The 22,241-nt window shown below is 55.8% G+C and overlaps 1 protein-coding gene across 3 annotated transcripts in view; it reads right to left on the bottom strand.

The window, feature by feature from the left end:
* Positions 1-22,241, bottom strand: part of TCF20 (transcription factor 20) — a 193,626-nt gene that overhangs the window by 120,700 nt on the left and 50,685 nt on the right. Inside the window, exon 1 of one of the 3 annotated variants that reach the window (XM_035265934.3) lies at positions 4,854-5,048. The exons of the other annotated variants lie outside the window; for them this stretch is intronic. The gene's annotated coding sequence lies outside the window, so the exon portion shown is untranslated. Of the gene's footprint in view, positions 1-4,853; positions 5,049-22,241 lie in introns of those variants that run through there. 3 annotated transcript variants of the gene reach the window in all.

The raw sequence follows: 22,241 nt of genomic DNA, 5'->3' as shown, positions 1-22,241 counted from the left end.
ACACACCAATTCTCAGAGGCTGTTCCCCCTGCACAGCGCCGCTCAGCTCCCAGGCCCTGAGGCTGGCGGCTTAGCCCAGGGCACAAGAAGAGGCTGCCTGGGCTTGGTGCTGACTTACAGCGATGCTGAGGGAAGGCAAGGTTGATTCAAGAGGACTCAGAGCTCTCCCTCGAGCTGGGCATGGTGCTAAGTGCATTACGTGCATTCTCTCACAACATCCTCACAACACTATTACAATGACCATCCCCACATACAAGCGTGGACACTGAGGCTCAGAGCAATAAATAATTAGCTTGAGATACACAGCAGGTGAGTGCAGAAGCTGATCTGAACCCATGCTTTGCTATAATCCCATGCCCTGAGCGAAGGTGAGCAGAAACATGTTGAGAAGAGGGAACCAAGACTGTATCTTCCTCAGGGGCCATGACGGTACAGGGCACCCCTTGCCCTGCCCACCTGATGACCATTATTCCCATTATCAATACATCCCCCTGTGGGCAAGTGACAAGCACGTGGTAGCCACCTCTTCAGAAGTTTTGTCTCCCCAGCCTCCGCCTTGAGGGCTCTCTGGGCTTCCTTTACCCGTCCTGCCTCAGGTGGGCTCCACACCTTCTTAGTAGTAGGCGAGTGTTAAAAAGAAAGGAAGGACAGAGGCCGATGTAACCTTCAGCAAGCTCCCTAAGTCCCTGCAGCCTCAGCCTTTTCACCTGTAGAACAGGGACATTAACATCACCCCCTACTGAGGGCTGCAGGCACACAGGGTTCAGTCAGTGTCTACGCTTCTAAGTGCCTTTGCCATCGTCATTCCAGCCTCAGGGACCCCATGAGGTGGGATCATTCATTCCTTGAGCAAACAGGCTCAGGGACGTGTGGTGCTGCAGTCACCCAGCAGACGGAGCAGAGGAGCAAGGAATAAGCCACACCTGTCTGATCCTACAGCTAGTGCTGAGGGGAGGAGGAAGAGTGAATGAGCCTCTGGGGGCCTCTGTGGTAATGTGTCTCCCCAACCCCGTGGACACCACCTCAGGTGCTCCTCTCATGTGATGGGGTGTGGTGTCTACGGGTCTCGAATGCCCTCTGGGAAGCCGCTACTGGGCTGGGCCCTGTCAGTCCCCTAGCCCAGACCAGGTGAGGTACTAGCAGGGACAGGAGGATAAATGGGAAGGCTGGGCAAGAGGTCGCTCATCTGCGGGCTGAGTGCAGAGTGGGAGGGAAGAAAGCATCCTTTCTCGAAAAATCAATGGGCAGATGATACCGCCCAAGTCACTACCTACATAGAAACCTTCCAAGAAAATCAAAGCAACAAGAAAATCACAGCCCCTTAGAGCAGTGATGGACCTGAGAGGTAAACAGACCCAAGTCTGCATCACACAGTCAGGGAAATGCAGGTCCAGGATGGTGGTCATGCCTTGCTCAAGGCCCCGCAGTGTGTAGGTGGCTCTGCCACGTATGAGGGACGTCCAGCCCAAGGCAGCTCATTGACAGTGGTGGGTAGGCCTTTGTGGTCTCCATGCCTCACACTCCCACCATTCACTTCCCTCTGTTCTTGCCTTTGCTAACCAAGGGGGCTGGTTTAGCCTCATCCATTAAATACTGAATTTCTGGGCTCTTCTGTGCACACTTTTGGCTTCTAGGCTGCCCAGGCCCCTGCTCTGAGCTACATGTAGCTCAGAGTGGGGAGAGAATATTAAGTAAGCTAATACGTCATTAGGCAACTAGTACAGAGCCTGCAAAACTCACGGTAAGTGCTCCTAAGTCTCGGCTATTATTACCAGACAGGATGGCCGCCTCTATTTTACTACAGAAACTAAAGATTAGATAGATTGACTGATTAGCCCCCAGATACTAGGTGCTAGAGCCTTCACTCTGTGGGGCTGTCTTTTTTTAAGCTAACAATTATTCAGTGCCCCCTGGGAGCCAGGCTCTGGCTGACTGCTTTGTGAGAATGATCTCATGTCATCTTTACCTCAGCCACCCTGTGTATCATTATTAGCCCAGAACATAAAGACTCAGAGAGAGCAGGTAACTTTCCTGAAGCCATACAGCTAGGAAATGGCAGAGCCAAGCTTGAACCCAGGAGGTCTGGCCCCAGGACATTGGTCACCCCTCTGTGCTGTCATCTCTGTCGGGGATAGGTCTGGGGGACTAGCCGCCCCAGGTTCCCACAGGAGCCTCCAGTCATCTCAGGGTCCAAGGCTGGAGGAGCTGCTCCTAGACCCCTCACCCTTTGATCGGTGTCCAAACTGCTTCCCCAGTAATTGCGTTCCAGCTCAGAATGTGGCCTGGACTGGTCCTGAGACTCCAAATTTAAAAAAGACCCAAGTTGGTCCTTAAATTCAAATCTGGGGCCATCTGGGAATCTCAGCACAAGGCGGCCTGAAGAGGCCAGCTTTGCAAGATCCTGAAAACAGGTCCAAAGTGCTAAGACGCAAGCACATCCGGGAGGTGAGTTTGCAATGACTGTGGTGTCCGTCTGGCACCGCACAGTCTGTCGATAATCAGGTCAGGTTCTCCCTGCAGAAGTGGCTCCTCCAGTCAGCGAAACAAGGGCCCCACTTCCACTGTTGACGCCTCCTCCTACTCTTCCCTCCCAATGGCTTCAGCTACATAGCGCAACCTGCCTCTTACACCCTGGATGCACTGTTCTCCCACTTCCCTCTGATGGTACTTACACCTTCTCCTGCCTTAGCAAGGCAAATTGCTACTTACTCTTCAAGGCCTTCAAATGCCACTTCCTCTGTGAAGCCTCTCTTAATTTCCCTATCAGAATACAAAGGGGTACACAGGGAAAAGATTTCTCTGGGGAAAAACCCCCTTGGGGGGTTTGCCCAAAGAAAGTTGAGCCCATCACACCATCTAGGACATGAGGGCAGGGCAGCTGTTCTATCCTGGTGGTCCCACTTCCTGGGGGATCTGAGTCTGGGTCTGTTCCTCTGAGCTCCAGGTACAAAGCTCCTCTATGCCCAGCTCTGAGCAGGTGACAGGGGTACAGATGGGAGGCCTTAATGTCCCTGTACCCAAGGATGGTCACCCACGCTCTGTGCCCAAAGGCCTAATAGGGAGACAGACCCACCTCTGTGTGGTCAGGGCTGTGAGAGGGCACAGACGGTGGTCCAAGCACAGGACCCAAGCCCACCTGAGAGGAGGACAGGGAAGGAGGCTTCTGGGAAGAGGTGAATTGAGACCAGAAGACTTGACCAGCCAAAAAAGGCGGTGATGAGGTCAGGTGAGGGAACCAACTCTAGAAGGAGGGAGACTAGAAGGAGGGCCACAGCCTTCCCCAACCCTCTACCTATAGACAGTTCCTGCCCTGGCTTCTCAGCTTAGAACTCACAGTCCCTGCTGGGACCTGAGCCTGGCCCTGGTAAAATTCACTCCACATTCATTCTCTGGAGGCCTGCTCTAAATACACTGTCCACCTGTGTCCATGTCACTGCACCTGCCTGAGCCCTGTGGCAGCCCAGAAACTTGAGCATGACCATTTCCGGGCCCAGGGCAGGCTCAAGCTCCCTTGCCCTCATGGGCCTGTCAGAGGAGTTCAGGTCCAGGACGCTTTGCCAATAGCCCCCGGCTGCAGAGATGTTTGCCAACCTCCAGGCCAGCCAGCCAGCCAGTACTGCAGCCAGGGGAGTGCCCGGCCCTGACCTTCATTCTGCAAAGCCCCAGCCTCAGTCGCAGGTTCTCTGTTTCTGGTCACGCTTGGGAAGCAGCTGTGGGCACAAGGAGCCTTCAGAGACCTCAGGCTGCCCAGGCAAAGAGAACGATGGAATGATGACCCTGGCTGGAGGCAGAGACCTGGGGGGCGGGCACCTGGGGAGCTGGGACAGCACCTGGGGGTTGGGAGAGCTGCCCAGGCCTCCTTTGGGGTGAGCTGAGGAGGGGCTGTGGTGCCCTGGCCTGTCTGTCTCCAGCTCTTCACTGTAAAATAAATGGAAGAAGCACACGCCAGATAGAAAAAAAAGGAGGGCCAAATAAAGCCCCATGCCGCCCGCATCGGCTACCTCTGTGGGTCTGGGCCAGGGCCTCCGCCTGGGTTACTTGCTGCTGCCTTTCCCGGGAAACCACTGGTGCCAAATTTGCATTTACCACAAACAGAGACAACACAATGTCATAATCCTTCTCCTGTCATTCTCCCCTCTCTTCCTCCTCCCACCTCAGAAACACACACGCTAACACAAAATGACGGCTCCCTCGACAGCCTGAATGAGCAAAGCCCTCGATCTGCCTCTTCATTGTTGGCGTTTCTCTCGGCCCTCGCTCCGTGCCCATCGCCCAACTCGCAGCAGACCACCCACTGCCCCTCCTTTGTCCCGCATCACCGCTGACAAATGGCCTGCTGGAGGTGGAAGAACATGCCTGGAAATAGTGAGGGGGAGAGGGAGCAGCCAGCCCCCGCCCCCGCCCCCCGCCGCTCTGTACCGGTGCGCGGCTGGACCTGGACCGGAGGGGACAGGGGCGGGCACTCCGCCCCTGGGACTGTGACCCGGGGCCCTGCCCTTCACGCCCCTGCTGCTGCCGCGCTCCCCGAGCAGCCCCCTCAGGCCCCTCCTCTCCTGGCCACCCTCCTGGGCACTGCTCTGAACATCCCCCGCCTCCCCGCCCTCCATCGCTCTTTATGGCAGTTTCAAAGCTGCAGCCGCCACTCGAGCAGCTGCGGCCTTTGATGGGGACAAGGCAGTGAAGGCCGCCCGGGAGGCCCCTGCCCAGCCCTGCCCTGGCCCGGTCTGGCCCCTGGCCGTCCCCGGGGAGCCTCGGGCCAGGGCAGCGAGGCGAGGCGGAGCACCCAGCGGGCACGCCTCGCACGCCAGAGCAAACTTTCACGACCGCGGGAGAGGCACCGCGCACACCGTTACCTTTGCAGCAGCATCCTTCCCTGGCCCTTGCCCCAGACCCCCTGCCAGCCCGGCGACCACGGGGAGGAAAACAACTCCCAAGCTGAGGCGGGGGAGGAGGGGAAAAGGAAAAAAGGAGAAGAAAAACGAAAGGGGGCAGTTTCTCAGCTTTCAGCCTCCTCGTGGCTCCTCCTGCCCAAGCCGGCAAGTGAAGTCACAGGGCCGGGGCGGTGACATCAGCTGAGCCTCTGACATCACGGCCCCTGTCGATCTCACCTCTGCAGGGTGGAGATGGAGGAGCAGTGGGGAGGAGGGATGGATGGATGGAGGAGGGAGGGGAGCACCAGATCCCTACGCTGCCTTCAACTGCGGAAAGAGCGTGCCAGCGTGGAGGGGGGCAGGGGAGGGGCGGGCTCATCTGAAGAGTATGTCTTATCTCTATAGATAGGGGCGATTATGTGTCTATTTATAATTGGCCCCAGAGCGAATGGCTTTAAAGGGGCGAACGCCCACCACAGGTGAGAATCGCAGCTCACTGCTGTGCTTGGAGACTGAGGGGTAAAGGCAAGTGCGACTGTTCACAGAGCCCCTACTGTGTGCTGAGGACTTGCACCAAGCACCTTAGGTGGTGGTCATGAAGACCAGAAAGGGCTCAGAAAGGGAAGGACATCTCTGAGGCTGCAGAGCAGAAAGGTGAGCTGCGATGTGAGGCCAGCAAAGGGCTCAGAGCCTGAAGGGCTGGCTGGGCAGCTCCAGGGCTTCTTAAAGCCTTCATGGGCCACTGGAGTGAGCGCATGCTGCCCCCTACAAAGGTGGGCTTGGAAAGGGCAGGGCATGGCTGTCCTAACCAACCTTTGTCCCAAGTCCCATCTCAGGGAAGTCACAGCAAGAGGAGGCCTGGCTTGGGGTCCTGGCTGTGTTTCTCTGTGTATACCAGCAGCATTAGTTCCAAGAGGCTGAGTACCTACTTCCTGCAAGCCCAGCGCAGGCTTCACACCCCCTTTCTTACCCCATGGCAATGCCTGAGGGGTAAATACCAATGCCCCATGTCAAGATGGGGAAACCAAGGCCCAGGAAGCACTGGAACAAAACAGAGACCCAAGTGTCCAGTTCTTACCCCATGGCAATGCCTGAGGGGTAAATACCAATGCCCTGTGTCAAGATGGGGAAACCAATGCCCAGGAAGCACTGGGACAAAACAGAGACCCAAGTGTCCAGTGCCTGGACTCAGCACCACAGCCAGATCCTTGACCGGAACTTCCTACTTCATAGCTGTTCAAGCTATCCTTGGCCTGGTGGGGCCTTCCCTGACCAGTGTTCCCGCCTCTACCCTCCAGTGGGAGGCCGTGTACTTCACTCTGCCGTGCTCGCTTTGGCCCAGAGCCCCTCCAGGCCCTGCTCTGCCCACTCCATAGCATTCCTCTTCCCTTCTTCCCTGGTTCCACAGGACAAGCTGGGCTGCCGACCACTGGCTGCCCCAAACTTGGCACATGCCTGCCACTGAGCTTCTGTGCCTGGCATCTGGTTAGGGCCTACTAAGCGCCAGGTCCTGGTTATCTCATTTCATCCTTCCCATAACTAGGATGTCAGGGTTACAGGTAAGGACACAAGGCAGCTCCCACCGACTATAAAGTACTTCCATTCCTTCGGGCCCCTCCCAAATCCTGGGCTAGTGTTCCCACCTCAGTCCTTGGGACCCCCACGGAGCAATGCACCAGTCCCTACCCCAACCAAGGGCTGGGTCTATATTTAAGACCTAATATGGTACTGAATCCACACAATTCAGTAAACCCTTCTAGATAAACGGACTACTCAAAAGATTGCAACTGCAAGTGCAAGTGACAAAACCCACAACAAACCTTCATTCTGTTTCCTTTGTTTTGTTGTTGTTGTTTAATTTTTTTGTAGGGATGGGGTCTCACTATGTTGCCCAGGCTGATCTCAAACTCACAGACTCAAGTGATCCTTCTACCTCGGCCTCCCAAAGTGCTAGGATTAAAGGTGTGAGCCACTGCACCCAGTTATCTTAAACAAACATGCTCTCCTGCCTCCCGGCCTTTGCACATGCTGTTCTCTCTGCTGGAAACACCTCTCCTCCCCCTACTCCCACCAATTCCTGTGTTACATGAGGGTCTCGACTTATATGACTTCCTCTGAGAAGCCTGACCCACACCCCAAGTCCAAGTCAAATACCAATTTCTATGCTTGTCCCCCATAGCAGCTCATATGCAGTGTCCTGAAAGGCAGGAAGAAATGGTGGAAAGGGATAGGGGCTCTGAGGCCAGCTGCTCGAGTTCAAATCCTGCTCCCCAACTTGCTCACTGGGTGACCTTAGATCAACCACTGACCCCTCTGAGCCCACCCCACCCTATGTGAAGCTGACAGCCTAACAACAATGTCCCTTCCAAGGGTCTCAGCACAGTGCAGACCCTCACAAGACCCCAGCAGAACTGTACCTGCCCCTTCCCAGTGGGGCTTTGAGATCAGCCAAGGACGCAGGTCTGTCATCCTCTGCCCCTCGTCCTCTGACCCACACAGTGTGTACCAAGACCTATGCCCTGAGGAACCTAGGCAAGGCTGACTGAAATAGTCAGCTGGATTGAAGAACCGCACCTACATCAGGCTGTCTAGTTTTAAATCTTGGCTCCACCACTTCCTTCCTGTGTGACCCTGAGCAAGTTACTTCTCAGAGCCACATATGCTCCACCTGTAAAACGGGATAAGACTAAGACCTACCTTATAAGGTTGCTGTAAGATTACATGCGATAAGGGATGCAGAATGCTTAGAGCGGCATGGCCTCTCAGAAGGAGCCGGATCCCAGTTAGCAGCCAGCATAATTGCTTTATCTGATCAGGGTCTCCAAGGTATCCAGAGGACAGCACAGTCTGAGAGAGAGGGGGCATGGCAGTGGGAAGAAACAGCTTCAGGGGATCAGAGACTAGGCTTCAAATCAGCTTGCCAAGCCTCAGTTTCCTTCTTTATGCCACTGAGATTTTGAGTGGGTCATTTCAGACAAGGAGTGCCAATGTGCCTCCTAGCACCGGGCCAGGCACTTCATAGATAAGCAATATACATGTGGGTTCCCTTCAGTCCCCTTTAACCGTGGAGGACACATGTGCAAAATTATTCAATAACCTCACACACACACCCTAACATGAGTGAGGTGGGATCCCAAGCCAAGAGCAGACGACGCAGAGAAGGGCCTTGAAAGGAGTATAGCTGGGAGTTGGCATCAGGAAAGGCTTCCTGGAGGAGGAGGTATGTAAGCTGGATCAGGATGGCTGGGAGGAAGGGAGGAGGGGTCAAATGCATGGACAGGAGGGTATAGGCACCCAACCCCCAGAAGCAAAAAAGCACATTTCCACGTTGGCAACTCCCTAGGACATTTTGGGTAGAGAGGCCATATTGCCTCTATTTGGGAGCACAGGTTTTTGGGAGCATGGTGACTGAGCTGGAGGAATCAGCACCAAGCCTTTGTTTTGGGCACATTATCGTTGGGGGTGAAGGCCAACAAAGAAACCAGAACATCTGAGCTGGGAGAAGTGCTGGAATCATCTAGTCCAACCATTTCATGGATGAGCAAACTGAGGCCCAGAGAACTGAACTGAGTTACCCGAAGTCACACTGCTAACAAAGAGCAGAGCTGGGGTTCTACTCCGGGCTGTCTAGCTCTAGAATGAGGCTTTTATCCAACATACTCTGCTGCATCTCATCACAGCCAGGATCCATCCCCTCATGAATGCATGCACTCATTCAAGCAGCGCTTGTGTGAGCTCTTACTGTTCCCGGCACTGAGGAGTCAGCAGTGAAGGCACAGCCAAGCCCAAGGAGCCCCACCTGCCTCTCCCTGACCCCTGCCACCTTGCAGTATGTCCAGCTGTTTCAGGTAAATGGTTCTCCTGAAAAGCCCGGTTTCAAATTTAGCTGCCCAAGACCACAGACCATTCTACTGCTGGAAAACCACAAATCGACCCCCTTTCAAAGGCCATTGCATTACTTGCAATGGGAAAGGGGGAGTGAAGACAATTGATCCAGTATCCATTTCTGGGCATGGTGAGTTGCATGGAAGTCTAGTTTTGGCATGGGAATCCTCCCTAGCCAAAAAAAAAAAAAAAAAAAAGCCCTGCAAATCAGATTTGGAAATGTTCCACAGGGTGTGAAGTGAGTAAGAAAGTGCAATGCTGGAATTCCTTCACCACAAGAGCTTTCAGCAAGTCCAGCACCCTGGGCAAAGGGAGGCAAGCCAGACAGATGTGCTGGACACCCTTCAGAAAGCCCTCTGGAACTCCCAGAACTGGACCTTTTCCTGTTAAGAAAGCTGTCCAGACGCAGTGACTCACTCCTGCAATCCCAGCTCGCTGGGAGGCCAATGTGGATAGATCACTTGAGGCTAGGAGTTCGAGACCAGCCTGGCCAACATGGTGAAACCCCATCTCTACTAAAAATACAAAAATTAGCGGGGCATGACTGGGCACAGTGGCTCACACCTATAATCCCAACACTTTGGAAGGCCAAGGCAGGTGGATCACGAAGTCCAGACATCAAGATCATCCTGGCCAACGTGGTGAAACTCTGTCTTTACTAAAATACAAAAAATTAGTCAGGCCTGGTGGCACACACCTGTAGTCCCAGCTCTCAGGAGGCAGAGGCAGGGGAATTGCTGAACCTGGGAGGCAGAGGTTGCAGTGAGCCAAGATCGTGCCACTACACTCCAGCCTGGTGACAGGGCAAGACTCTGTCTCAACATAAAAAAACTAGCTGGGCATGGTGGTGTGTGCCTGTAGTCCTAGCTACTCAGGAGGATGAGGCAGGGGAATCACTTAAACCCAGGAGGTGTAGGTTGCAGTGAGCCAAGATCGCACCATTACACTCCAGCCTGGCAACAGAGTAAGACTCCGTCTCAAAACAAAATGAAACAAAACAAAACACAAAACAATTAGCCAGGTGTGGTGGCATGTACCTGTAGTCCAAGCTACTCATGAGATTGAGGTGGGAGAATCTCTTGAACCCAGGAGAGAGGTAGAGGTTGCAGTGAGCTGAGATCATGCCATTGCACTCCAGCCTGGGCAACAGTGACACCCTATATCAAAAAAAAAAAAAAAAGAGCTGGGCACGGTGGCTCACACCTGTAATCCCAGCACGTTGGGAGGCTGAGGCGGGCCGATCACAAAGTCAGGAGTTCGAGACCAGCCTGACCAACATGATGAAACCCCATCTCTACTAAAAATACTAAAAATTAGCCGGGTGTGGTGGTACATGCCAGTAGTTCCAGCTACTCGGGAGGCTGAGGTAGGAGAATTGCATGAACCCAGGAGGCGGAGGTTGCGGTGAGCCGAGATCGCACCATTGCACTCCAGCCTGGGCAATAAGAGTGAAACTCAGTCTCAAAAAAAAAAAAGAGTAGAGTGTCTGCTCTGTTCCTTGTCCATTACACTGTTCTTCCACCTCAAAAGGCTGGCAGAATGTTCCCATTCTACAGATAGGGAAACTGAGGCCCAGAGAAAGAAAGACTTGTCCAAGGTCAATGCAGGCCTGGCTGGCTCCAAAAACCACAATCCTCCCTCCACACCGCTACTTTGGTGCAACCCTGGGCAGGCCTCATTCCTTCTCCGTGCCTCAGTTTCCTTGCTCTTAAGTGAAGACACTGGGGAAGAAGATCAGGAAGCTTCTTTCCAGCCCTGGCAGTCAATGCTTCTATCCAACAAAGCTGCCTGGCTGGGGCTGGTGACTGGCAGGAAGGCCAGGCCAACAGATGTTCCCCGACCCACATCACCACCAGTTTCGCCTGGGCTCTACTCCTGCCTCAAGTTAGACTAGAAAGCAGCCCCAGAACAGCAGATCTTAAACAGGGCACTCGCGGTTCTCATGTGGGCCTCCACTTCAGGGAAGTGAGCTATCTTTATACCTATTTTACATACGGGGCGACCAGTACTATGCCCCGCCACCACACCTCACCGACACACTCTGGGAGGTTCCGAACCCCAGATCTGCCATTGCCCAAAGAGCAGAGACAAAGCAACAGGAACTGGTAGCTGCTGAACTCAGGTTCTCAGTCGAATTATTAACAATAATCCTTAACATCTGCACAGCACAGAGCCACGCCTGGCTGTGCAAAATGCTCACAGCCTGTTTCCTCCTCCATGAAGTGTGAAAAATTATAGTGACTTTCCCCTGAGATGGCAGGGTAGGAATTATGCATCCTGTTCTCCAGATGAAGAAACTGAGGCCCCGAAAGGTGGTGTGAAATGTCAGTGATGCTACAACTCCAGCATGGGTCGGCGACCCTGAAAGCAGGCGGCTAAAGAGAAAAACCTGAGACAGGTGTCGGAGGGGCAGAGATTCTGAACCACGCACACTTTTATCTGCTGGCAGTCCGCCAACGGTAGCAAACAAGGGATGATCTGCCCACCTGGGACCACCAGGAGCCTGCAGCCTGCCCCGGGCACAGCTGCCACCCTGGCAGACCCCCAAAGAGCCCCCCAAAGAACTGCTCCACTCCCGAGCTTTTTTCCCATTCCAAACATGCCAGAGCCCTGCGGACCCCGGAGGCTGCTACTTAGCGCCAGATTAATCACACCGAATTCTCCATCCAGATATTGCGTGCAGGCCGAACTCCCACCGCTAATCGCCGTAATATTCTCCTCGGTGTGTGCAGGAGGCCGGGGCGATGTTCCAGGAATATTAATTCTCCACAGCCGGCTCGCTCCCGCCGCACGCATGCGCCCCCTGCACCGCCAGCTGCTGCTTGGGGAGCAGAGGTCAGCCAGGGGGGCAGGGGCCCGCAGGAAACAGGGCTGGGCCCCAACCCTTGCTGGGGGCCAGGGCCAGAGGTGGGCCAGAGCCTGCAGCAAGGCCTGCTTCCTTCATCCTTTCTCTTCTGCCACTCCTGACCCCAAATACCCTGCCCTAGGATGTGCAGGAGGCTGGGGGCTCCCGGAGAAGCAGCTCAGCACAGGCTCTCTGATGTCCTCTCAACATAGCAGAGCTCCAAGGAACCAGCAGCCAGGGGCCAGCTAATCCCAGCCAAAACACCAGTGTGCACACGCATGCACATACACACAGAATGAGAATCTTTCAGAATCTTTCATCTGCTCAAAATATAAAAACGTGGGTAGCAGAGGGGACCCCAGTGAAGGGAGGCTGGGTCAGCTGTGGGTGTGACCAGGCCATGGAGCCAGCAGGCTGGGGTATATGGAAGGCTTCTGCTCCTGAACTTTGCTTAGCACCTGCAGGGGACCCTCTCCCTACAGCGTGGCCTGTTGGAGCCAAAGGCAGGCTGGGGAAAGGCTTCTGGTTTCTAGAGGGTCCTGGAGGAGAAGAAGCACATGCTCCCGAGCCCATAGGCTCTGGCTGCAGCATACACCACCCACCCTGCCCGCTTCAGCCTTGGTCGCTGGGCTAATACTAGGCCTGGGGACGAGGCTGGGATGAGGTACTGGTCTGTACTCAGAGGCAATTCAAGGGAGAGGTCAGCCTCCCAGAGCACAGGGGCCTGGGGCAGGCCTCCTGCCCATCCTGGCCCACTGACGCGCCTAGAACAGTGCTGGGAAGAGTCACGTCTTCAGGGGCTTTGCAAAGCACCCCCTTACTTTACCGTGGTAGGACCTTGAGAGGCAGCTTGAAGATGCCCATTTACAAATAAGGAAACTGAGGCTTGGAGAGGTGAAGTAAGTGGTCCAGCCAGGTCAGTCCCCAGGCTGCCAGGATTGGAACCCAGGGCCCTTTCCTCTCGATAGTGAAGCCTCACTCCATGCCCCATACCCCCATCTCTGGGACTCTATCTCCTCTTCTCTGAAAATTTTAAGGTCCTCCCAGTCCTCAAAAACTGTCCAACAAACACAAGCATTGACTGAGTGCCTCCTGTGTGCCAGGGACCCAGAAATGCACATGTTACTCAAGAAGCTCACTGTCCAGTGGGAAGGAAAATAAGTAAACTGATGACCGCAGTCCAGCCTGAGCCTCAGGGAAGGGGCCCTCCCCACAGCCTTGGGGCTAGAGAGGGTTTCTAAGAGGGTGCATTCCCTGAGAAGAGGGTAGTGTGTGGAGGGGCAGGGGGAGGGCATCTCCATAATAGGGTCTCTACCAGAGTGGACAGATGTGTGTCCTGAGCCCGCTGGAGGTCACAGGCCTCAGGGCTGCCCCTCGGCAAAGCAGCTGGACTGTCTAGACCATGAGCCCTGGAGCAGCAGCAGTGCCTCCGCTGGCACTGCCTCTGGGGGCCGTCATCTGCCAAGAGAACAGTTTTCCTGACGGTGCGTACAGCAAAGGCAGCCCCTGTGTGTGGAATGAGAGAGCAGGAAGGGTGTGGCTGAGAGGTGGACGGATGGGGTGCTGTGGATCCAGGTGGGTGCTGACCCAGCGATCTGGTCTAGCCCAGGCAGGGCAAAGGCGGGGTCCCAGGGACACAAAGTGCCTAGGAGAGGCCTCTTGAGCCAGGGTCTCCTGATACTGGTTCTGAGCATAGATATACACAAAGGCAGTCTAGCCTAAAGAAGCAAGCAGAAGGTGGCTCACACCTATAATCCCAGCACTTTGGGAGGCCGAGGTGGATGGCTCACCTGAGGTCAGGAGTTCAAGACCAGCCTGGCCAACATGGTGAAACCCCATCTCTACTAAAAAAAAAAAAATTAGCCGGGCATGGTGGCAGGCACCTGTAATCCCAGCTACTTGGGAGGCTAAGGCAGGCGAATCACTTGAACCCAGGAGATTGCACCACTGCACTCCAGCCTGGGCAACGAGAGAAACTTCGTCTCAAAAAAAAAAAAAAGCAGCAAGCAGAAGGGCTTGGGTGAGGGTGTGAGGCTCCACCCAATTCCTTTCCAGCACTGATTAAGAGCATCGAAGTTGAAACCACAGATGTGAGGGAGGCAGGTCAGGTCCCTGGCTCCATGGCCCTCGCTGACAACAGCCAGCACCTGTTTTCCCCTGCCCCTGGGGACCTGAGGTGTCTGACCTGGGCAAAAGCAAGTGCCTTTCACACACCACCCTTCAAATGAGTCCCATGAGCACTAATGGGGCCTCACTCCCATTTCTTAGATAAAAAAAAACTGAGACTTAGAGAATTAACACAGCACCCATCCATCATGCTGGGCTCTCTGCCTGTAATCTCACAGGGTACGTGTCAGGGGTCAGCACCCCTATTCGAAAGGAGAAAGTTCACTCAGGTCCCATGATAGTAGTAGACAGTACCTTACAGTTCCCAGGGTCGGACCTGGGTGTTCCATGTCCTGATCCTCTGAGGCCCCAGTTTACAAGTCAGGGCACATGCACCAGGTCAAGGAGGCCACAGAAGGAGCCCTTTCTGGCCTCATCCTGCCCTGTGGTCCCCAAGCACAGTTCTGTGCCCTGGACTCACTTGACAGGTGAGGAATCCAAGGCAGAGCTGGGACTCAGCTGGGACCCAGCAGATAAGCTGAGGATAGGGACTAACTAGGGCTCAGCCTGGCCCTCAGTGAGGTAACAACCTGTGTGTCAACTGTAGCCAAGGCAGGTTGTGAGATGCCAGAAGGGTGGCAGCAAGGTGGCCTGGAGAAATCCCAGAAGGCATCCCAGAGGAGGGGGTGTTTGAGCAGGAACCCAGAGGACAAGGAGGCCTGTTTGAGCTGCAAAGCAGCACACACCTGAGACAAAGGACCCCACAACTAGAGAGACAAGGCTCAGATGGGACTCTCAGGCCTCTCTGCTCCAGGCCAGCCCCCCAGAGCCAGCCCAGCACTAGCCCAGGCCCCGGAGAGTCTAGTGAATGGACCAGGTCTCAGCATGAGCGGCACAGTCACAGAGCTGCCATGACACTTTCACTGTCCCCAGCACTGCGTTCCAGATCCCACATCCTCCTCCCACTCTGCCCTGCCTCCAGGAGTGGCAGGGTTTGGATTTCAGGAGCTGGGCCTCATAGGCAGGGCAGAAAGGCCAGGGAGTAGGGCCCAGCTCTGGGCAAGGCAGGGCAGGACACAAAGCCTGGGGAACCAGGGGCCAGTCCCCAGCAGGAGGCCTCCTGCCCAGGCCCAAGCCCAGAAGGAGGCCAAGTGTCCTCCTTGGCACCTTCCCTGAAAGACTCAATGGTGTAGCCCCTCAAAAAGGGGGAAGGTCAGGATTGGACCCAGCTCCTCCACTCCTGGCTGACTCTGAGCAAACTGCCACCCTGCTCCAGCCTCAGTGTGCTCATCTGAAATAGAAGCTGGACACACCTGTCTTGCAAGGTTACTGCCAGGATTTAGAGTATTGTCCCAGGGTGAGTGTCAAACAAAAAGGGCAACAGTCAGCTCATTCCTAGGGCTGGGCATTGAGACAGACCCAGAGGAATAAAACTAGGTGCTTTCCGGGAGGCAGGAATTCCCATTTGGCCTCCTCTACAATGCATGATCACCTGTGGAGGGTGGTTCTCCTTCCACAAATGAGAGTCTGAGGGCAGCAGGCAAGGGGCCTCAGCCAAGGTCAAGGGGCTCCCAATCTCAGGTGTCCCTGCCTGACTCTGTAAGGAGGTGTCTTCAGGCTACGGGAACGGGAGGGTAGGGAGGAGGCCTGGGGCAATTTAACCAGTCCACTGGCCAACCCTAGCCTGTGGATGCAAGAGATTTAGTGGGCCCCAAACCCCAGCTTGAGCAAGAAAAGAACACCCACATTCTAGGCGAGGTGGCTCAGCACTTTGGGAGGCCAAGGAGGCGGATCACGAGGTCAGGAGTTTGAGACCAGCCTGACCAACATGGTGAAATCTCATCTCTACTAAAAATACAAAAATTAGCCAGGTATGGTGGTGCACGCCTGTCCCAGCTACTCAGGAGGCTGAGACAGGAGAATCACTTGAATCCAGGAGGTGGAGGTTGCAGTGAATCCAGATCGCCATTGCATTCCAGCTGGGCGACAGAGTGAGACTCCATCTCAAAACAAACAAACAAAAAAATGCCCTCAGTTCATCTCTCCATTTGAGCTCTGAGAGGGGCTTGTTTTGAAAGCCAGGAGCTGATAGAGCCCTAGGACAGGAGCCAGGAAGAGCATGGGAAGTGGGAACATCCCAACAGGACCAGCCTCCCAGTGGGGAATCTCCTGCCCCCTCCATACACCCGCCAGCCCCACTCCACTCCAGTGGAGTGCACCTGCAGTGCAGTGCGTTCACTGAGTACAAACTGCAGCACTAACTGCAGTGGCAGGCACCTGCCAATCTCAGCCCACGACCCCGCCCAGCCCCCCTCTCCCGGAGGACAGATAATTCTCTTGCTCTCCCAGCCTGACAAAATAACTAATGCTAACTCAATAAAGTCCCCCTTGAAGGTTTTTAATTACCAGACTGTGCTGAAGACTAAAGACTCCAGGAGCCGGAGGGAGGCCAGGGGAGGCTGCTGGGGGTCGGTGCAGCAGAGGCAGGGAAGTCACTGGCAGGCATTGCTCCAGGTGAGCAGGTTGGGAAAGGGCCCTCCCTCCCAACTCCGGGAGAGGGCAGGGCCAGGCTGTTGCTGTCCAGGGTGCTGGACCTGGCTGTCACAGGGATTTAGGACTCACATTTGCAACAGCGGCCACTGATGGAGGCCAGGCTAGGCTCTAGGCAGGGACTTGATGGACGTTATCTGGTTTAAGTCTCACAGCCAACCACAAAGTAGATGATGTCCCCACTCTACAGACGAGGACCATGAGGCTCAGAGGTGGGCAGTGCCTTGCTGTGGTCACACACCAGGCCTGGACTGTCCAGTTGCAGCAGCTGCAGATGCAGTGCCTGGCAGCCTGCAGGGGGGAATACACACTGGTGGTGTGGTTGGATGGAGGACCCAGGGATGGCCCTCAGATAGGGTCCAAAGTGCTTGATGGCTTTTGTGCAGTGAGGCGTGCTGGTGCTGGCTGGATCGAGGCTGCCCAAGAAACCTATGTGCTGCCTACAGGCTGCCTGGCTGGGCCTGCCCACACCACCAGCAGCTGTGGGCAAGGGACCTGAAGACCTGATGATGAACCCCCCACTGCCCCTGAGGGAGATGATGGTGTGGGGGGGGCACAGCAGGAGAAGGGGTGGTCCAGTCTGGCCTCTAAGCCTCCTAACTCCAGCCTGGGCCCTACCACTCGGACTGAGAGAAAAGACAGTAACATTTGAGGCAAAGCATACGGCTGCCCCTGAACCACAGCCACCCCAAACTCCTCTCTTGCTGCAGCCTCCCCACCCTCTGTGAGCCGGCCCTCTGTCAGCCCCGTTCACTCCACACGCCCCACAGCCGGGCCTTCCTTCTGGTCCTTCCCACCTGCCAAGGCTGCTGCTGCCTCAGGGCCTCTGCCTGGCTGCCCCTCCCTGAGATGCTCCTCCCGTATGTTTTCATACAACCAGCTCATGTCCTTCAGGCCAAAGCCCAAATGACACCTCCTTGGAGAAGCCTTCCTTGAACTCTCCACCTCAGCAGCAGAAATTTTGTGCAGTCTTCAGCCCTGACCCATACACACACGCATTCCTCCTCCAGGCAGGCTTCCCATGCAGCATGACCAGCTCCCACATGGTACAGGCAGGCCGCCCTGGTACAGGCATGGTACAGGCATGGACTCTGAAGCCAGCATGTTGGGGTCCCAATCTTGCCTTGGCCATTTTCTAGCCGTAGGTAGATCTGTTTCATCTGTACAATGGGGGTAAGAACAGTCCTTGGCCCATCTGAGTTTTGTGAGGGTTACTGAGTGGAGATGTGTCAGGACTTAGAATCCTGCCTGGCAGGCAACTGCGTGGTAGTGCAGCGTCACCATCATGACCACTACCATCACCTTCAGCAGCAGACTGGCCTCCCCCAGCCAGGCCTCAGCGAAAGGGATGCTGCGTCCTTGACCCCCAGCATAGGCCTGGACACACAAACACTCAGCAGGTACTGGCTCAGTGTCTGACCCTGTGAGACAGGCCTGGGAGTGTGAATGACTCCCACTCCCCTGGCTGTACTCTTTGCTGCTGCTTTGCAAATCTGCAATGGTGCCAACTTGGGGGGTGGTGCCGAGAGCTGGGGCAGCTGTGCCCAACTCCCCAAGGGCCGTGAGGGGCAGTTGGAGGATCTAACACTCAGCCCTGCCTGGAGTCTCCTGGCCGGGATCACAGCCCTGCGGCGTTCGAGCTGCTGCCCACCAGCCGGCCCCCTGGCATCAGGCCCGGGATGCCAGCCAGCCGGAGAGGAAGCAGCTTGGCTGGCAGCCAGCTCCCGGTGCTTGAGCTGTCAGCTGGGAGGCAGGCCAAGCAGGGCTGAGACCCCCACCCCCAAACGGGGCTCTGGCCAGGCAGCAGGACAGGGCCAAGTTTCTCCTCACCACCTGAGCCACAAGGGGGCCCTGTTGATGCCAGCCCCAAGCAGGGGTCAGGGATGTCATCGCACAGGGAGGGGAGGACCCAGGAGGCCCCGTGGCCATTTATTCAGCTTAGCTTTTCACAAATGAGGAAGCATTACAAGGAGCAGGAGGAGATTTTCAAGTCAAATAACAATAAAAACAGCAGCAACTACAGCTGACGTTCAGCAAACACTCACTCCAAGCCAGGTGCTCCACACAGTCCGGCACCAACTCTTCCAAAGGAAGGTGCTATAGTTAAACCCACTCTACAGACGTGGCAACTGAGCTCAGAGAGGGGCAGTAACCCAGGAGGAACCACACAGCAAACTGGAGAAATCAGTTTAAACTTGAGCCCCAGAACCTGCGTCCTAACCCCTGTGCACTACTGGCTGAAGCAGGCCTCAGTGCCCACACACACAATGGATGGCCTGGCTGGGCCGCCTTGGGCAAGGAGGCCACCCATCTGGAAAATGGGCATGATCAGAGAGGGCTATGCTGTAGAACTGAGCGGGGGCTGAAAAAAGAAAAACAGGCAAGGAGCTATTTCTTGTCCCCTGCCAGGCCTGGGCAGAGGACAGGTTCCCTAACTGTGTTAAGGGTTGGTCATATTCACGGAGCAGCAGGAATGAGGAGTGGGTCCTCACTCACATTAGACTGTAAATGTAAAGACAGCGGTTGGGCCTTCTTTTTACCAGCTATGAGAACTCATCAGAGCCCCTCCCAAGCTTCTCCCATCCCCCACTGCCTCCTGAGCACCCTCCAAGGGCACAGCTGGGTGAGCACCACGGCTGGGCTGGAGGGGCCAGGCACTGGGGAGGGGCAGTCCCCAGGGCCAGCCATGAAAGCCCATGATTCCCAAGCCACAAGCTTGGCCCCCAGGAGCTGCCTCTTCATGATCTCTTCTCCCCAATCCTAACCAGGCAGACTTAGGAAATACTGGCCAGAGAGAACCTTGAACCGCCCAGTTCAGACAAATGCGTGTAGACCCCTCTCTTGCTCCACAGACCACAACAGAAGAGCCCTGGTCATGTCCCCCCACCAGCTGGGGCCCATGTTGGGCAGGGACCAGCATTCTTGGCTGATGGTGAGGAGCTGAGGTCAGGGTGAGAGGGATGTGTCCAGGGTTCACAGCACGGCCCCACTCTGGCACCCATGCAGAGCAGGCATTGATGAACATGGGCTGGGTTCAGGGCTGGGCCCTGGGTGCAAAGCTGACTGCCCAGCCCAGCTGCTCACATCTGTACAAAGTGGTGGGACTTTTCAGTATCTGTCTTCTCCATCAACTTGAAGCAAACCCATCGAGAGAAGGCATGGCCACTGTCTCCATTTCTCACATGTCCAGAGGAGGCCAGTGACTTGCCCAAGGTCATATAGCTGATCAGGGCACAAATCTCAGGGCCCTGGTGTGCCTGTCACCAGAATCCCAAGCCCAGGGGAGGACCAAGCCCTCAGCCAGAGCCAAGGCTCGGCTTCCAGCAACTCATCCAGGAGCTGAGAGAGAGCAGGGGATGGTTGAGGACAGGCAGGGTTTGATGAGCAGAGGTGCTCCTGGAGAGACAGTAGGTGACGGTGGGCACATGGGCGGTTGATCCAATGGGCTGACTGTGGCTGGGATACCCACTGGGTGTGAAACATGACAGCAGCCACTGAGAAGTTATCCCAGGAAGACAGGCGTAGTGTCACCAAGGTTTTGAGGAGGAAAACAGGGCACATGCAGGGGTGGCGACTGCAGAGCCAAAGGCTTCTTGGCCATTGCTGCAGACCATGCTGTCCAGACCCCCAAAGCAGAAGCCCTGGGTCCCAGCCCTGCTGTGCAAGTCTGAGCACTTCCCTGAGCCCGGGCTCCCCATCCCTGCACTGATGGTGCTGGGGGAGGGGGCAGTGGGACAGGCCACACTCAGTCCCCTGTGGATGACTGGGCACACAGTAGGCCTACCAGCTGGTATGGTCACAAATTTGCTCTAATTTCATCTATCTCTGCATTTGCCTTTTTTTATGGGTACACCCACCCAAATGACAAATTTGATCACAGAAAGCAGAGCAGGGATGGCCAGAGCAGCAGATAGCTCCCTCCCTGCTGGGCCTTCCTCAGGACAGTCAGGAACCAGCATGTCCAATGCCTCAGACTCCAGGAGCCATCCCTACAGCTGGGGGGGGAGGACAAGAGGGCCCAGGGTAGAAAGGAGCCGGGTACTGCAGCCAGCACAGAGGAGGCAGCCACTCATGTGTCCTCAGCCTTGGAAGCTGCGCACAGACTGGAACAGGGGATAACCACAGCAGTGAATGGGGGGCTCCAAGGGTTCCCACACCCACCGCCTGCCTCCACCTCTGCTTGGAGGGGAGCTGAGACTTTGAGGGGTCCCCTGACAAATCTGGACTCAGCCCTGAAGGCTCCAGCCTTTAAAAGGTATGGGAGGATGGGGGAGGACAGGGGCAAGGGGGCAGTAGGCAGACAGCAAGAGCAACCAGCGAGAGCAGAGGACAATCCACAGGGAGAATGGTGGCAGGGAAGTGAGGTTGGGTCTGCCTGGGGGCGCAGGAACTAGGGGTCCTTCCCAGCCCCTCTCTCCACATCCAGCCTCCTGCTCTGGCACTCTCTCCATCTGCCTCTTACACACCAGTCCGCCACCCATACCCCTTCTGCCTCCCTGGGGCCAACCCCAAAGTCCTTATCTTGCTCTCCCTCCCCATAGACTCTCTCTCTCCCATCTCCCCTCCCCACTCCTAGTTAGCCTCCAATGCCCTGGGGCTTCAGTTTCCCCCAGGAAAAAAGGGCCTCAAGTCCATGTCATGGACAGAACATGCTGGCAGTGGCAAGTCACCCAGGAACCCCGTGGAACTGGAATGGAGATGGAAGAGATCACACATCCCATTGGTCACCAGTCCCTCTTGCCTTTCTGTCCCAGCCAGCAGCTCTCCAACCTCTGTACCTCTCCCCGCATGCAGGCCCCCCTGCCCCCACCCCAACACCTCAACCTCCTAGGGTGACCTGGTTGGGGTCTCACCAGGCCAGGTAAGTAATGGCAGGAGAGGAGGGCAATTAGCAGGTACCTGGAGAAGGGGCAGGAAAAGAGAATAGCAGAGGAGGAGGAAGTGGTGGGGATGGGGGGAGGGAGGAGAGAAGGGAGAAGAGGAAGTGGAGGGGAGGAAGGAGGAGGGAGAAGAGAGAAAGGGGTAGAAGGGAAGCGTGGGGGGGTGGAGGAGGAGGGGGAAAGGGAGCAGAGGAAGAAAGGAGAGGAGGGGAAGGAAGGGCGGGCAGGGGGAGGGGTGCGCTGAAATCCCCCGCAACATCAAAGCCTTCCCCAGCCGCAGAGCAGTCACGTGCGGCCGGGTTCCTTTCGTTCCTTCCCTGGGAGATGCCGCTGGGCCTGGGGCTGCTGAAGGAATTTAAAAATGAGGCAGATTGTATGGAATATTGGGGGGCTGGGGGAATGCGGCTTTATCTCAAAGCAGGGTAAGGGGAGGCAGGTTTTGAAACCTGCTCCCGCAAAGAAAGAGGAGGGCTTTGGGGCCTCTGCTGGGCGGCTGGGCAGGTGGCCAAGAGCGAGGACCACCCAGCTACTCCTGCCTGCGAGAGCTCATGGCTGGGCCAGCCCAGATATCAACAGAAGCCAGAAATCTAGATTTGTATGTGAAAGCTTCCCTATTTTAATTTTGGCTCAAATTAAAAAAAAGAAAAGAAAAGCACCACATGGGCCAAATAGAGCATGTCCTGACTAGGCCCAGGACCTCTGTCACCTCCCACTTCTGATGGTGGGCACCAACCCTCTTGTTTCCCAGGGGGCACTGAGGCCCAGGAAGGGAAAGGGCCCACGGTGAGCACTCACTCGAGGGCTGTGGGCTAAGACTTGGGGTCTCAGGATTTTCCTGTCTGAAGCCCCCTGTGGTCAGCAGCCCAAGAAAGGGCTGTGGCTGTTAGGAAAGGGAAGTGTTGGGAGGTTCGTCGCAGGGGAGGGTCTCAGAAACCCCCTTGTCCAGCCCAGGACCAACATGAGACCACTCATCACCCTGATGCTAACCCAGGCCTGCCTCTCTGCCTTCGCCTCTGCTCAGCTCATCCTCCCTACCCTTTCCTCACATTCCCTCATCCCGCTGCCAAGACCTGGGCACTATCCACTCCCCTGAGCCCCGCCTGC

This window comes from Callithrix jacchus, chromosome 1, assembly GCF_049354715.1.
Source record: "Callithrix jacchus isolate 240 chromosome 1, calJac240_pri, whole genome shotgun sequence".
Classification (NCBI taxonomy): domain Eukaryota; kingdom Metazoa; phylum Chordata; class Mammalia; order Primates; family Cebidae; genus Callithrix; species Callithrix jacchus.
The sequence above is the reverse complement of the archived record's forward strand: the minus strand, read 5'-3'. Positions and strand labels throughout refer to the sequence as shown.